At 46.8% G+C, this 15,122-nt stretch overlaps 1 protein-coding gene across 1 annotated transcript in view; it reads right to left on the reverse strand.

Moving 5' to 3' along the window:
* TMEFF1 (transmembrane protein with EGF like and two follistatin like domains 1) overlaps positions 1–15,122 on the reverse strand; it is a gene marked incomplete at its 5' end in the record, with an annotated part of 237,487 nt that overhangs the window by 19,793 nt on the left and 202,572 nt on the right. The window lies entirely within an intron of this gene.

The following is a 15,122-nucleotide window of genomic DNA, read 5'->3' on the forward strand; positions in this document are numbered from 1 at the left end:
CAAGGATGTGGAAAAGCCTGAAAGCAAAAGGGATGACTGGGAAAAGGAAACCTTTGTTGAAATTTAACTCTTTGGATCACAATTTTTGATGAAATGTAGCTCAAATGGTTATGCTGTTGCTGAAAAGACATTTCATCCATGAAACAATGACATTGAAATTATTTCAATTCACATTATTCTGGTGACATTTTTGTTGAAAAAAGCTAGAACCCTCATGATTGGAGCAGGGACTTGAAATTTTCCTGAAGGTACCTGATACAAAGATATCAGGGATGCTTTTTTTCCTTTGATATGCTAAAAATCTGCTCAAATTTTTCAACGTTATAAATCTTTGGGAAACGGTGATTTACACAAGCCTAGCATAGTCTTGTTTGAATTTTACAGCTCAATCCCTTAGAGATTCTCCTTGAGCTGAACAGGACTTCCCCTGAAACTACAGCTCTGGGCTGCTCTAGGACATGCCAAGTTCTTCCTTATGTCCAGCCTGAATCGGCCATGGAGCAGTTTATGACTGTTTGATCTTGTCATCCCTTGGGGAGCTCTGGTGACTAGTCATTCCCACAGATCCTGGTGAACACCTCTGGTAAACTTATAAGTGGCCACCAGATCACCCCTGAGCCTGTGCTTATCCAGGCTGAAGAGTCCCATGGCTCTCAGCCTCTCATAAGGTTTGTTTTCCTGACCTCTGATCATGCGTGTGGCTCTTCTCTGCACTCTCTCAAGCTTCTCCATATCCTTTTTGAATTGTGGAGCCCATAACTAGATGCAGTACTCCACCTGCGGCCTCACCAAGGCTGAGTACAACGGGAGAATGACGTCCCAGGATTTACTTGAGAAGCATCTATGGATGCAAGCCAGCGTTTTGCTCGCTTTACTAGCTGCAGCATCACACTGAAGGCTCATGTTCATCTTGTGGTCAAACATGACCCCCAAGTCCCTTTCATCTGTAGTGCTAACCATTGTAGCACTGCCGAGCCTATAAGTATGCTGCAGGTTTTTCCTCTCAAGGTGGAGAACCTTGCATTTTTCAGTGTTAAACACCATCAGGTTCTCATCCGCCCATTTCATGAGCCTGTCAAGATCTGCCTGGATTGCCTTCCTGTCCTCAGGTGTGGATGCTTTACCCCAGAGTTTGGTGTCGTCGGCGAACTTGGCCAGTCTGCTTCTGACACCACAACATCATTGACGAAGATGTTAAAAAGTATAGGCCCTAGGACAGAGCCTTGAGGGACCCCATTGGTCACAGCGCACCACAACGATTGACTTCCATCAACCACCACCCTCTGGGTCCTACCATGGAGCCAATTCCCCAGCCAGTGGATAGTGGTGAGTTCGAGGTCACAGTTAGCCAGTTTTGCCAAGAGGTGATCGTGGGATACCAAATCGAAGGCTTTTTTGAAGTCAAGATATATGACATCAATCTGTTCCCCCTTGTCCAGGTGATAGGTCACCTGGTCATAAAAGGAAATGAGATTGGTCAAGCAAGACCTACCCGCAACAAACCCATGCTGGGTATCTCTCAGGATATTGCTGTCAGCTAGTCTGTTAAGGATGGCCTCTTAGATAATCTTTTCCAAGACCTTCCCCCCAGAATAGAGGTTAGGCTGATGGGCCTGTAGTTTGCCAGTTTTACTTTCCTCTCTTTCTTGAAGATGGTTTACGAGACAGTTTTAATTCATGTTCATGAAGAATTTTTCCACAGGACCTCTAGCCCATGCATTATCCAAAATCGACAATGCTCACTGTAGTCCAGGAACACCCCCTTACCCAATTTCAAGGTTTTGAATCCACAGCATGGGGGGCTACAACCATTCAAAGAAAATGGGATTTTGTTCAACTTCAGAACTCCCAACAAGATTTTATTTCCTAACTTCTGAAATCAAAAAAAAGATCCAGAGGCTCCCTTTCAGCAGGCAATATTTCAAACCACTAGCATGATTAGTTTGGTAAATGTATAGATAACAGTGCCTTATAATGAAAAACCTCAGAAAATCTTTATAATGGGTGGTGTTACCAAACCCAACTACAGAGCAAGAAAAGGATTAAGGTTAAGTTTTAATCCATGTTTCATAATATGCAGCAAGCAATTCTGGACAAAAATTCCAACAGCAACTTTAATCCCACATACCTCTTTCATATTCTCATTAACATATATGAATGAATTTATCAAGATACCATGCCGCTAATCATTATAATATATTGCTATTGTATTTAAATAATTGAATACTGAATTTTAAAATGTGCCTTATTTCAGGTAAGAATAAAAATGAGGTGCCTTTCTATTCCTAATTATCAGAAGAAATCAAAGTGAACGAGGAGAAACAGAGGTATGGTTTACTATGAACTAATAAACGCATGCTGATAGTACAAAATTGACATTATAATAATAACATTAAAGAAATAGGAAAACTATTTTCCAACATGATTTGAAAAGTAATAATTGACCGAGAGCTTATAAAAATCGAGAATTATCTGCGGAACTCATTTCTAAAACCGTCTAAGTACTATGTACTTTTGACCATCAAATATGCTTTTTGCACATACAGAAGGCAGCATGACATTTGGGTGGACAGTACAAATCAGGGCTGGGGGAGGGGGAATAGCAAGTGAAACATTAGTTATGACACTTATTTCTTTAGAACCTGTGCCTCTTTCAGCTCACAGATTCAACAACCTAGAATTTGTAGTTATTGTTATTAAGCCTGTAAGATATGGGAGACCCAGCTTCAAATGTCTGCTCTTTAATTCAGGGATCCCTATCCCAGGTAAATATTCTAATCATTGAGCTACTAGGTATTCCAAGATGGGGCTGCCTTTTTGTGAAAAAAAGAAGAAAAGGTCTTGGTTTCATTCCATATCAAATTTCTGACCTTCAAATCTTCGCACCACAAAATGCATGCCTTCTGGCTGGTCCTCAAAAGAGATTGATAAAACTTTTGGGGAAAAAAATGTGTACATTTAAAAAAAAAAAGCAAAATGAGTGTTTTGAAGGCCAACAAAAATTAAAAAGCTTTAGAAAATGTTGACATATAATGTTCTCAAAAAGAAAAGGATGGAATTACTCATCTACCCACTCCAGAGATCACAAAAGAGTCAACAGATGAGGTCCTGGCCTTTGTGCATCAAAAGGTTTTTTTTTTCTTTTTTTGCTATCTACCCTAATGGAGTCAACATCTGAATGTGAGCTTTAGCAACAAAGAGAGCAGATGATACTTGATCCTCACCCACTGCCAAAAGACAATCAGACAGAACAACTAGTTTCTGTACCCCACTGTGAAACCAGAATAATTGGGGTGGAGAAAGCTTCAGGGCTCCAAATTTTGGATTCTTAACTAAAAAGACTGAACCAGGTGGCTCATTCGCTAAACTGTCCTTATCAAGAGATAGTTTCTTTTAGGAGGGCTGTTGCTCAGTGTGCTTTGCACAAGTATCATTGACTGGAACCTTGTAAACAATTACTTTGATTATACAGAAAAAAGTAGGATTCATCCCTCCCTCTCAGCTGTGTTGGCTCTCAAGGCTAACAGGAATATAGAACAGAGAGAAACATTTGTCACGAACATCAGAAGGCAAGACATGGAACAGACATGTTTAATAAGAAAGTACTGACTCTGCTTTTCAGAGTCAAACAGATCCTTAGATTTTCTGTGGCAAACTTAACTGTAACTGTTGTTCATAGTACTTTTTTGTTTTTAAAGATTGTAAACATTTTGGTCATTAATTCTCTTCATTAAACCCAAAAGCATTTAATTTTCTGGGAGCAGAAAGTTGCATGCTTAGTCCAAATGTGAATTTTGGATCATTTTAATAACCATCATGACATTATATTGTTCATATGTAATTGGGCATAATTATATAACAAGGAAAAGTTTTAATGAAATCATACAGTCTGTCCAATCAGAATATAGGTTGTGGAGAGTAGTTTGGTATTACCACTAGATAAATTAGACCCCTAGAGATCAAGAAGAATTCCAGAGATCCTTTTTTCTGGTCTTCAAGATGTATGTGTGATTTGCTGAAAAATTTCTTCTTTTAAGTATCACAGTTGCTCTTTAAGAGAAAAAAGAAAAAAAGGAAAACTCTGGGGTTTTGGGGAGTGGGACTAACTTCTCTGAGAGGCTGACCTTTCCTCTTTATAGGTCAGCTTGCTGCAGAGCCAGCATCTGTAGCCTTTGGGGATTTGCTCAGCTTATAAGTTTGATTAAATTTGTGCTGGATTGGCTGCACAAACGGCAGTGCTCACTGCCCGTATCAAGCAGCAGCAGGAGAAGCAATCTTTTTTTTTTTTTGGCTATTCATCTATTTACTGGCACACCTGTTTACAAACTTACAAATGAAATATTGCAATTAAACAATATACACAAGAACAACAGATGGATAAATGCATTCTGCAGGAATAAATTAGGTGAATAGCAGGGGTGTTGCAAGTGCAGCCAGGAAAATAACCAGGTGTGTTTAAAGTCAAGTGAAAGATTGCTCTCATTTTATGTTTCTTCCCTTGTGAGTAATCCTTCCCAGATGAAACTTGAACCAGGGAAATGTGGATTTCAAAGTGATTGCACTACCCATTCAACTAGAGCAGAGTCTTCATTAGCTTTTTGGTATCCTTTTTAAAATCCATTTAGAGCACTGAGGAGATAAGGACAAGAAAACTAGTTTTCAGCTCCAAAAACTATATGCACAGCAGCTGAGGCAGAGCTCAGGCACTACTGAGGGTGAGGAAAGGGGACTGTTGGGCAGCAGGGTGGGTAGGGAGAGGTTCTGCCCAACATGGTCCACTATAGCAGGGTCTCAAACTCATGTGGTACGTGGGGCCAGTCTGGGGCATGTCTAGGGCATGCGCCAGACTGGCCCTGTAGCTGGTATGCAGGGCAGGTCTATGGGTCTTATATGGACTGGCCCCAGATCCAGTTTGCAGCATATGCTAGCTCCAGCCAGGTTCAGCATATGGGGCTGGTTTGGGGTGCACACTTAAAGTGGTGCCTGTGCCAAACCAGCTCTGCATGCTGGATCTGGCTTGGGTGGCTCTGCTATGGGCCTGATCCAGATGGGTGCCAGATCCAGTGTGCAGGGACAGTCTGGCATAGGCACCGCATATAGTATACACCCTAGACTGGCTCTGCACTGTGTGCAGTCTCCACCAGATGAGCACCTCATGCTTCATGCAGTACATGGGGCTGGGGCCTGTATGCTGTAAGCAGTATGCAGCACTGCAGACCAGATGATCCAGCCTGCAGGCTGTATCTTTGACACCGCTGCACTATAGCCTGGGCCACCCTTTCACTTCTCCACAGACTCTTTGCAACAAAGGGATCCACCCTCTTTTATTCTGGAGGTTTTTCAGTCTCATCCCTGAGCAAGTCAAGGGTCCCTGAAGCTCTTCAAGAGACTCATGGGGGGATGGGACCACCTCCTCAGGGAGTGGAAAGACTGTATCATCTCCCACGGTGAGGGGGGAGAAACATGGTTGCCCTCCCTTTGGATTGGTCCCAGTCCTGAGACACCTTTTGCTAGAGAGCTACCTTATCTTTCTAGAGGAGTCCTGAAGGTGGGTTGTAGCTGCCATCAACATGTACCTATGCTGATACACAGATCCTTGCTACCAGGCACATCAGACCTACATAGAGGGGAACCCCTTGTTCTCCCCACCAACCCCTCCCCATGCCTCTTCTCTCATCCCAGCATCCGGCCACCTTGACAATCCTCAGGCACCCCCCAGACCCTACAGGGCACACTCCCAGCGCAGCTCGGCAGATTGACTCCAAAGGACATGCCACTTCTGGTGGATCCAGCAGCTTTCCAGAGATCTGCTGTACCTGTGCTTCACATAAAAAGAAGCTGAACACAGCCACACAGACTTCTGCAGCTTGGTACTTCTAATGGTGGCATTCATGCGTGGCAGGGAAAATGTGCACCCTCAAGAGACAGGAGGCATGTCTCACCAGTCAGCCTTTTTATTGTAATGAACCTCCAGAGGCCACTTACAAACATAGCCCAGGAAGATGTACTCACTTGCACACAACAGCTCCTTATCTCCAGTTATTGCTGAAAGCAGTCAGTAACTATTGGAGGAACAGAATCTGAACAGCCTCCACGTCAGGCAACCAGCCATCTCCAGGCTGCTATGCTGCTACCAGTGCGATAACCAGGTTTGAAGTGTAAAGTGGCACTTTTAGTGCTGCAGCTGATTCTGTTGCACTTTATCCATGCTAGTAGTCTTAGCCTTGTAGGGGCCACTTCCTTGCACTGACTAAGCCTGCAGGGTTGTACTGTAAATGTTAGGCTACATGGGGACTGGCCACCCAGCTCTCAGCTCCTCTTAAAGGGCCATGCTGCAGACTGGTCACTATCAGTAAAACAGCCAGAGCACTTATAGGTTCATTTGCACCCCAAGGGCAGCAGGGGTAACACAATACCTGCCATGGTTGCCCCAGCTTTCCCCCTCCTTCAGGAGTTGCAGGTCATAAATCATTTTACGGCCCAGCAATCGAGGAAGCTCATGTGAGACAGGGTTGTGCACACCACCCTAGTGCACCAGCAGCTCAGATGCATGGGTGGACCATAGACAGACCCTTCTGTCCAGAAAAGTGGAACAGGCCAAGATGTGCCTTCAGCAAGGTATCCAGGAGGTATAGGGAGCTTTGACTGGGAGGCTTTTTTTGGGTACATGACACTTCACTTGGGCCTGGCCACCTCAACAGTCACCCCCATTGGAAACCAAAGGTTATCTCCAGACATGAACGACATGTGCCCCCGAACGCTGCGGGGGCACGGCGACTGCCCACAGGCAGCAGCAGTGGCGTCAGCAGCAGGGGCGTGGTGGTGGTGAGCGGGAACCACCTACAGGCGGCTGCAGTGACATTGGTGGCAAAGACAGGCTGAGCACGGACCGCCTACAGGCGGCTGCAGCGATCTTGGCGGGGGCGGGGAAGGTGATGCAGGGGTGGTGAGCAGTGGGCTGTGAGCGAGGACTGCCCGCAGCTGCCACCCGTGCTGTCGGCAGCAGTGAGTGGTGAGCGGGGACTGCCCGCAGTCACCAGCGGCTGTGTCGGCAGCTTTGGGGTGGGGGGCAGCCGCTAGAAGTGCTCCTTTAAGCAAGGGGTTTTGCCATCTTGGAACCAGAAAAATACCAAATCATATTCTAAAAAGCAAACATCTACAACATTCATTAATTTGATTTTTAAAAGATTTACATACTACCTTAAAATGAAGTCTTACTCTTGTATATGGGGGGGGGGTGGCAGGCATGGGGAGATGGGCATAGGTGGTGGAAAGCTGGGCTAATTGGGCTAAGTCCCCACCCCAAACACAGGCAGTCTGGATGGGGGCTCTGGGCAGCTGCATCAGGGCAGGGGAAGTGTGCACAGACAGAGATAAGCAGTCAAAGCCTGCAGGCGGCTGGGAACTCAGCCCGGCCCAGCCGTGTGTGCAGCAGCATGCAGCAGGTAAACGTGTGGATGGGAAGGGGCATAGGGAGGGAAGAGGTGTGTGGGGGGCAGATCAAGGCCCCTGCAGGGGTGGTGAATGGGGCCCTGGGGCAGGTCGTGGGATGGTTGGAGCTTGGATGGCTTGTTCAGAGGCATGGGGGCTCCCACCACTGCTCGCATCCCCAAGGCAGGCACAGGAGGCATGTGCCCCCCAGATCAGTGTGTGGGGTGGAGGCGGCTGCTGCTGTAGGCTGGGCTCTGCACCCTGCTGCTGGTGCTCCGCCCCCACAAATCATATTTTCTTCCTCCACCTGTGGGGGAGGGTATAGGTTTGTGGGGGGTTATGTGTGGGGGGAAGGTGGCTGGGGTGTGTGAGGGGCCATAGGTGTGGGGGTCTGCATGTATGGCATTGCGAGGAAGTGTGTGGATGCATGTGTATGGTGGGGTGTGTGTGGGACTCACCCTATGAATGCATGCACACACACACTTGCTGCCATTTCCATGCTTTCCTGCCTGTTGCCAGCTGCTCTGGCATCATATGGTTCCCATCTGCATGGCTGCGACCACAGGACTCAGCAGGAGCCAGCCCAGCCTGACCCCAAGGACTGGGGCAATTGCTTGTGGTTCTCCCCTACGTCCTCCTTCCCATGCCCAGCATTCTTATCTGAGTTTCTGTCTCCTGTGGAGGGAGGCGGGAAAATCCCTGAGGTCCAGGCCAGAAGGCTCTGCTAGGCAGAGGCTTCAGGGGGAGGTGGGGGGTGGAAGGGGGCTGGGAGTGGTGGGGGGCTGGACAGGCCTTGCTGCAGGGTCCTGAGGCTGACTTCCCCTGGGTCCTACTGCCCCTGGCTCCTATCATCTTTGACAGGCAGCCAGGAGCAGATAAATATTAATTTTCTAAAATTTTTAGGAGCCTTACAGGCTAGATAGAATGGCCTGGTGGGCTGGATCTGGCCCGTGGGCTATATTTTGCCTGCCTCTGTGTTAGGCACTGCCATATGCAAGCCAGCAACATTGGCACATGGGATGGTGAGTCCCTTGGGCCATCACCCTACTTCAGAATAAAGGGAGTGGTTTAGGCACGTCAGCTCACATTGCCATATACCCTCCATGCGTTCTGGGTGTTCCAGAGGTGGAATGATAGCCCCTGACTTGTGGCAGTCATCCTATGCCTGTTCTGCATTGCCTCATATCCTTGCCAATGGGATACTGGGCCAGGAGACTCTGGAAGAATGCACTGTTTACTTCATTGCCTAGAAGGTGGAGACAGTGCAGGAAGTGCAGGCCTGGCTGAGAATAGCCCTGGCTGAAGTACTGGACATTTTCCTGTTCTGCAGACCTGGCGTGAAAGGAGTGTATCCAGATCTTGACTGCATACTAGGCTCATCCACATCTCAGATTAGCATGGTTCTAACTGTCCCCCTGTCTTGTTCCTCAGTACACTATCTGCATGCCCTTTATCATGTCTTTCTGAGTAATACACGATCCTTTGCCTCTTCTTTCATCCCCTCCAGTTGCCTTGGGTGTGTGTTCTTGTAGGTTTTGGGTTCAAGATTGCTCTCCTCTGTTGTCTGTTTCTCGCCCCTTTTATCCATGTCCAGCTCTCTGGCAGGTGAATTCCACGTGCCATGGCTGCATTGTGCAGAATATAATGTGCCATGAAAATCTTATACATGTTCTCAGGGCAGTACTGCAAAGTACCCCCAAATACATCCAGGCACATTCTGAGTAGGAGGTGAGGAGCCACACCTGTAGGGGTAGCCCCAATCACTCAGCCCCCACAAAGACTTAGCCCCTTGGTGAAACTGGTACACACAGGGTCGTGTGTACCATCAGGGTCGTGGCCAGGGGCTGAGGTTCCTCTAGGGTAGCACATTGCCACCGGAAAGCCTATACAATGGGGTGGAGAGCATGTCACTGTACACTCCCTGGCCTCCCCCCACCCAGTCCTCTCTCAGGAGTCCCACCCTGACACTCGCGTCTCACGAGATGCATCCTTTTTTCCTGCCCTTGCTGTCTACCCCAGCTGTCCATATCCTGTCCCTGTGTCCGCCTATGGTCTCCTCTAGTCCCTAAGCTAATCCATTGCCTCCTAATCTATATTCTGTCTGCCCTTTACCTAGCTTTCTGTTGTGGCTGGATTCTCTCCCATGACCCCTCTCATACTTCCTGCTCACCCTACAACTGCTTGACACCCCTGGAGTCTCTTTCATGAGGTGTAGGCATGCACTGGCGGCAGCAGCACATGCCATGAGTAGCTAAGTCTTGCTAGTCATGCTTTTTGCATGACTATATTTTTCTGACTACCTGAGCCCTGGGCAGATGCTAAATGCTCAGGGGTATAGAGCAGAATTGTTCTGTGCCACTGTGCACCTCTGCAGACAGCTAGGATTGCTATTGAATACAGGTGCTCAACCCCTGGCCCATGGGCCAAATCCAGCCTGTGAAGTCATAGCATTTGGCTTGCAGGGTTCCCTATGGCTTGGGAAATTTGGCAGTGGGGGAGCAGTGGCAATTAATAGTTAAGTTGAAGTCTCAAGCCCTGCACAGCTGGATCAGGGCTGGGCCATGCTCCCTGTTTCCCTTCATGTGGCCTTATCGGTCCCTGCTGCACCCACTACCCACACGAGACTGGACTGACCAGCTGGGTCCAGCCTGTGGAGGAACTGGGTACTGCCCATCCAGCCCGTGGGGGAAAAAGTTTGAACACCACTGCTGTAAAGCATACTTGGCCATGGCAGATGCAAGTCACCTGCTCAGTGACTTGTAATTTGTAGCTGGGAAATACACTTAGTTGCGAAAGGGCAATTCAATTCTGGAAAAAAAGTTAAACAGAATCATACCTAGATGGCTAGCTGGTTAAATAGAACTTAAGTGGCACTTATACATTTACTGGGAAATAAAGTAAAACAGAAATATTTTTATTTGAATTATCATCCATAGGCATTAAAATAATTTCCTTTCAAACTGTAAAATATTAGTCCAAGAAGGTCTACCCATGAATCAGCTGACAGTATTTTCTGAAAGTACTTTATCAAAACAAGACTGTAAGAACATAACATGCTTATGAAACAGAAACCAAATATGCCTGCTGTCTACTTTACATATCTTATTCATTAAATAAAATGGAAAAAATTAAAATTCGGATCCTTGACCAAGTACAACAAAATGCCAAGTGTGAAGTTTTTCAATTAGCCTATTTTAATTTTAGGTGTGAAAAATACAAAGCACTTAAAAGAATATAAATTGATCATTTTAACTGAAAATTTTCAAAGTTTAATGATATAATTTTATGCAGTTATCTAAGAAATGTTCTGGCATTCCAGAGATGTATGCCTCATAACATGACATGCAAAAGCAGAAGTGTCTGATTTTGTTCCCAATAAACATTTTCTTTTTTGTGCTGATCTGAACACTACATTATATAAATTAAACTGGCATTGCATAACAACACATATATATTTGTTTATGGTTTTTGTGTATGTGCGTATAGACACACATATACAAAAACTTAAATGAATGTACATGTGTAGGTACATAATGCCAATTTAATTTGTTACACGCAAAATGCTATACTGGCAGGTCTGATTTTTCTTCTCATCTTTAACACCATTTTCTCATACCAGAGGTTATACTTAACAACCTCTCTTGCTTTTTTTTTGCCTCTATCTGTTATTCTCAGATCCTTTTATTACTGTATACTTTCACCCTTCTACACATTGCCCCTTCAGCATAATGGGAGAGGAGCTCTTGCCAGACAGTAAACGAAAGCCAGCCCTTTTGGCAGAGGGGTAGTCAGCTCATTAAATGCCCGGGGTAGAGCAGGGAGGAGGCTGCCCCTGCCATAGCGGAGGCTCCAGGGGGCAATTCTAGCTTCCCTTCATTGTTGGTGCCCCGGGCTGTTGCCCTGTCCTGGTTACACTCCTGCCCTAGTTACACTATGGTTGCCATACCTGCTGGAATCTACAAGGTTGGTGGCAAGAAACTGGTACTGAAACTCCATGAATTTATTCTCCAAATTTGGAACAACAGAAAGATCCCTGGGGACCTGAAGAATGCCACCACCATGACTGTCTTCAAGGAGATAAGTCTGTGTGGGAACTATCAAGATATCGCCCTCCTTTCCAGAGCCAGAAAAATCCTCACCTGCATCCCCCTAACTGTCTTCTACCTTTTACTGAGGAAGTCCTGCAGGAATCTGTGTGGTTTCAGACCATCCTGTGGGGCAACTGACATAATCTTTGTTGCCTGTCAGGTCCAAGAAAAGTGTCACGAATAACATTAAGGCCTGTATATGGGCTTCATTGATCTTACTAAGGCCTTTTATTCCATCAATTGCAAAGGCCTGTGGAAAGTACTGGCTAGATTTGGATTAGTACATCAACATCCTGAGGCTTCTCCATGACCAAACGACTGTGATCATTCTATGTAGTAAATCGGAGACAGATCCAGTTGTCATCCGAACTGCTGTCAAGCAAAGGACGCATCAAAATTCCAACACTGTTCTCCATCTTTTGACAGTCACCCTTGTTCTCACTAAGGACTGCCTTCCTTCCAGAATTGTCACTGAATACTGAACGGATGGAGGGCTCCTCAATCTGGGCTGTTTTGGCTCGAAGACCAAAGTACTCATATGCCATCCTTGGGCAAACTGAAGAAAACCTCCAGACACTGGATCTTTTCAGAGAAGCCTACTGGACTTTGGGCCTCTCTCTCAACATTGAGAAGATTAAAGCGATCTATTATCCGACCCAGGCCATGAATGTGACCCCCCTCCCCAGATTACCATCAAGGGAAAGATCCTGGAAGTAGCTGAGTACTTTCCCTCCCTTGGTAGCCACCTGCCTCAGAGAGTAAACACTGATTAGGAGACCTAGTACAGGATCCAGTGTACAAGTCCCTCCTTTGGAACATTGCTTTGGTATGCCTTTATTCATTGCGATCTCTGGAAAGACTCCAAGATCCAGGTCTACAATTCAGTCATCATCCCCACTCTCCTCTACAGATGTGAACCCTGGGTGACCTACTGTCATCATCTCAAGAGCCTGGAGAGCTGTCTCCAACGATGCCTCCAGAAAATCCTCCACATCAAACGGAAAGATTACAGCACAAATGCCAGCATCCTTGTTGAAGCCAGTGTTACCAGCACTGAATCAGTGATCCTCAAGCACTGACTTTGCTGGACTGGACATTGCATGAAGATGCCTGACTCAAATCCCAAAACAAGTGCTGTATTCCCAGTTTAGTGGTGTGTGAAGAGGGCCCTATTCGATTCGGAATTGGCCTGAATCGGGGACAGTGATTCAATTAATTGATTGAGATCACTGTCCCTGATTTAATTTGGCCGAATCCGAATCTGAAGATTTGATGCTAATTGGGACATAGACACAGCTTTAAAAGTTTTTTAAAGCAGGCAGCAGGCGCGGCTCATGAACAGTGTGATGCTAAGGTAGATGGAGTGCTCTACAGGACTGCGGGGAACCCTCCATGTGCTCGGTGGCGAACCTGGAAGTAGACCGGAAGTACTTCTGGTCCACTTCTGGGTCTGTCGGGGAGCACTATGGGCCCCCCCCTGTGTCTCCACAGCTCGGCAATTGGCCACCAGGGGACCCCGGGTGCCCCCCCTGGACTCATGAGGCACCAATCACTGAGCCGGGGGGCATGGGGGCGCCCCCCAGCATGTTCCCCGGCGGACCCGGAAGTGGTCCGGAAGTGCTTCTAGTCTACTTCTAGGTCTGCTGCCGAGTGCGCTGGGGAGCCCCACTGTGCTTCTGTGGGACACTCCATGCACCCCAGCATCGCAGCATTCACGAGCCCCTGCTACATGGAGGTATGTAGAAAAAACACTTAAAGCCATCTCTATGTCCGAATCTCTGAATCTTTCCAAATCTCTCCGAATTGATTCGGAGGGTTCCGATTCGATTCAGAGAGATTAAAAAGTCCTCTGATTCGATTTAGATTTGGAGATTTGGCTACTGAATCAGGCTGAATTTCTATCGAATCGAATCAGGGACCAAAGCTTCGCCCAGCCCTAATAGCTGGAGATGTCGCAGTGGCCAGAGGAAACGCTACAAGGACACGTTGAAGGCATACCTTAACAAACAGGAGGTCAACATCAAGTATTGGGAGGAGCTGGCTGCCAACCAACCCCAATGGTGCTGCAACCTCAACCAAGTGGCAGTCCATTTTGAGTTAAAGTGACTTACCCTTGAAGCAGAGAAAACAAGAGCAGATGAAAGAAAGAGAGAAATCCCAGGATGTAGCCTGTTCTCCCCTGCTGAAAGATCTGCAACTTCTGCAAATGGATCTGTGGCTCAAGGACTGGACTCTTAAGTCATCTCAAAACCCATTAATGAGTTGTGTCAGAGGTCATTCTTGAATTGAGGGATTACTGATGACAATGACACTACTGCTTTTTGGTCCTGATAGGGAAGTAGGGAAGGATGATCCTGGCCCTTTTGTCTTCCCCTCTTCTCCCCATGACCACAAAGGGATATATACAATCGGCTTTTGCATCAACCCTTTCTAGGGATAAAAGCAGCGGGCAGCCATCCAGCTCCCACCCATGCTGCCCATAGCCTGCTTGGATCTCCATGTGTGCTATGTGCCTAGGCCACTCATTCTTTGGAGGCTGGGAAAGGATTTTTCTAACACACAAGAGTGGTCAAGGTCAGGTGCCTTCACAGAAGCCAGAAGGATTGGCCTGCTGGTTAGGCTAGTAAAAAGGAAGAATGCATTTTAAAATAAGGCTTTGTCACAATGTTCACCCAGTGTCCATTATGTATAGGCTGTGTAAGAGGGTGACCAGTTCCTGGTGAAAACCTGAGCCTGGGACTTGATAGGTACTGATGTCTGCAATTAGTTTGGGACAAGGCGGGTGCGTCGATATGAGATGCTAACTGCGCAGTAGCCTAATACTAACGCACAGTGTAGTATTACACTGTGTGGTAGTATTATCCCAGTATTGTCCCAGTATCCCCTCACTTCTGGAACAGGCAGAAGATGCCACATAAGCAGGAGTTAGAGACTTTTTTAAGTACCTGATTTGGTAAGAATCTTTCCCTCCCTGCTCTCAGCAACCCCTTTCCTCCCCTTCATGCTCAGTGGGATGACCACTCCCCTCCCAATCCCACCCTCCTGTGCCAGCCCCTGCTGTTTTCTTTGGCTGTCCTAGGGCTGGTGGGGAGCTAGAAAGCCATTTCTACCCCACTGCAGGTAGCCTGTGTTGGGTGCCAGGCTTAGCTGGGGACAGCAGTGATGCTGGGGAACATCTTGGAGGATAAAACAGGGAGTAGGAATTACCTGTTTCTGCAATTCCCAGCTGAGTCTAGCAGCCTGGCTGAAGCAGGGCAGAAGTTCTGAAGTTCCCCTGGCCCTGGATCAGCTAGAGACAGCAGGGATAATGGCAGTGATGACCAGGAGAGTATGGAATGGGAGGGGAGGGGACATGCTACTGAGTATGGAGGAAAAGGTGGGGGGAGGAGGAATTCTTACCTGATCCCTGCTGCTCCCACTGGGAGGTCTGATAACAGAGTGTGACTGTGTTACTGCATCCCCTCAAAATCTTCCCCTGCCTTCCTCACAATTAAAGATAGCGTAGAGCCCAGTTTTTCTCTCTCTATATATATATCTTTCTAACATGTAGGTTTCGGAATTTGTTTAATGAAGCTGTGGTTTGGTGATCTAAACTGATTCCTG

The sequence above is a fragment of the Alligator sinensis genome, unplaced genomic scaffold, assembly GCF_000455745.1.
Source record: "Alligator sinensis unplaced genomic scaffold, ASM45574v1 scaffold386_1, whole genome shotgun sequence".
NCBI lineage: Eukaryota > Metazoa > Chordata > Crocodylia > Alligatoridae > Alligator > Alligator sinensis.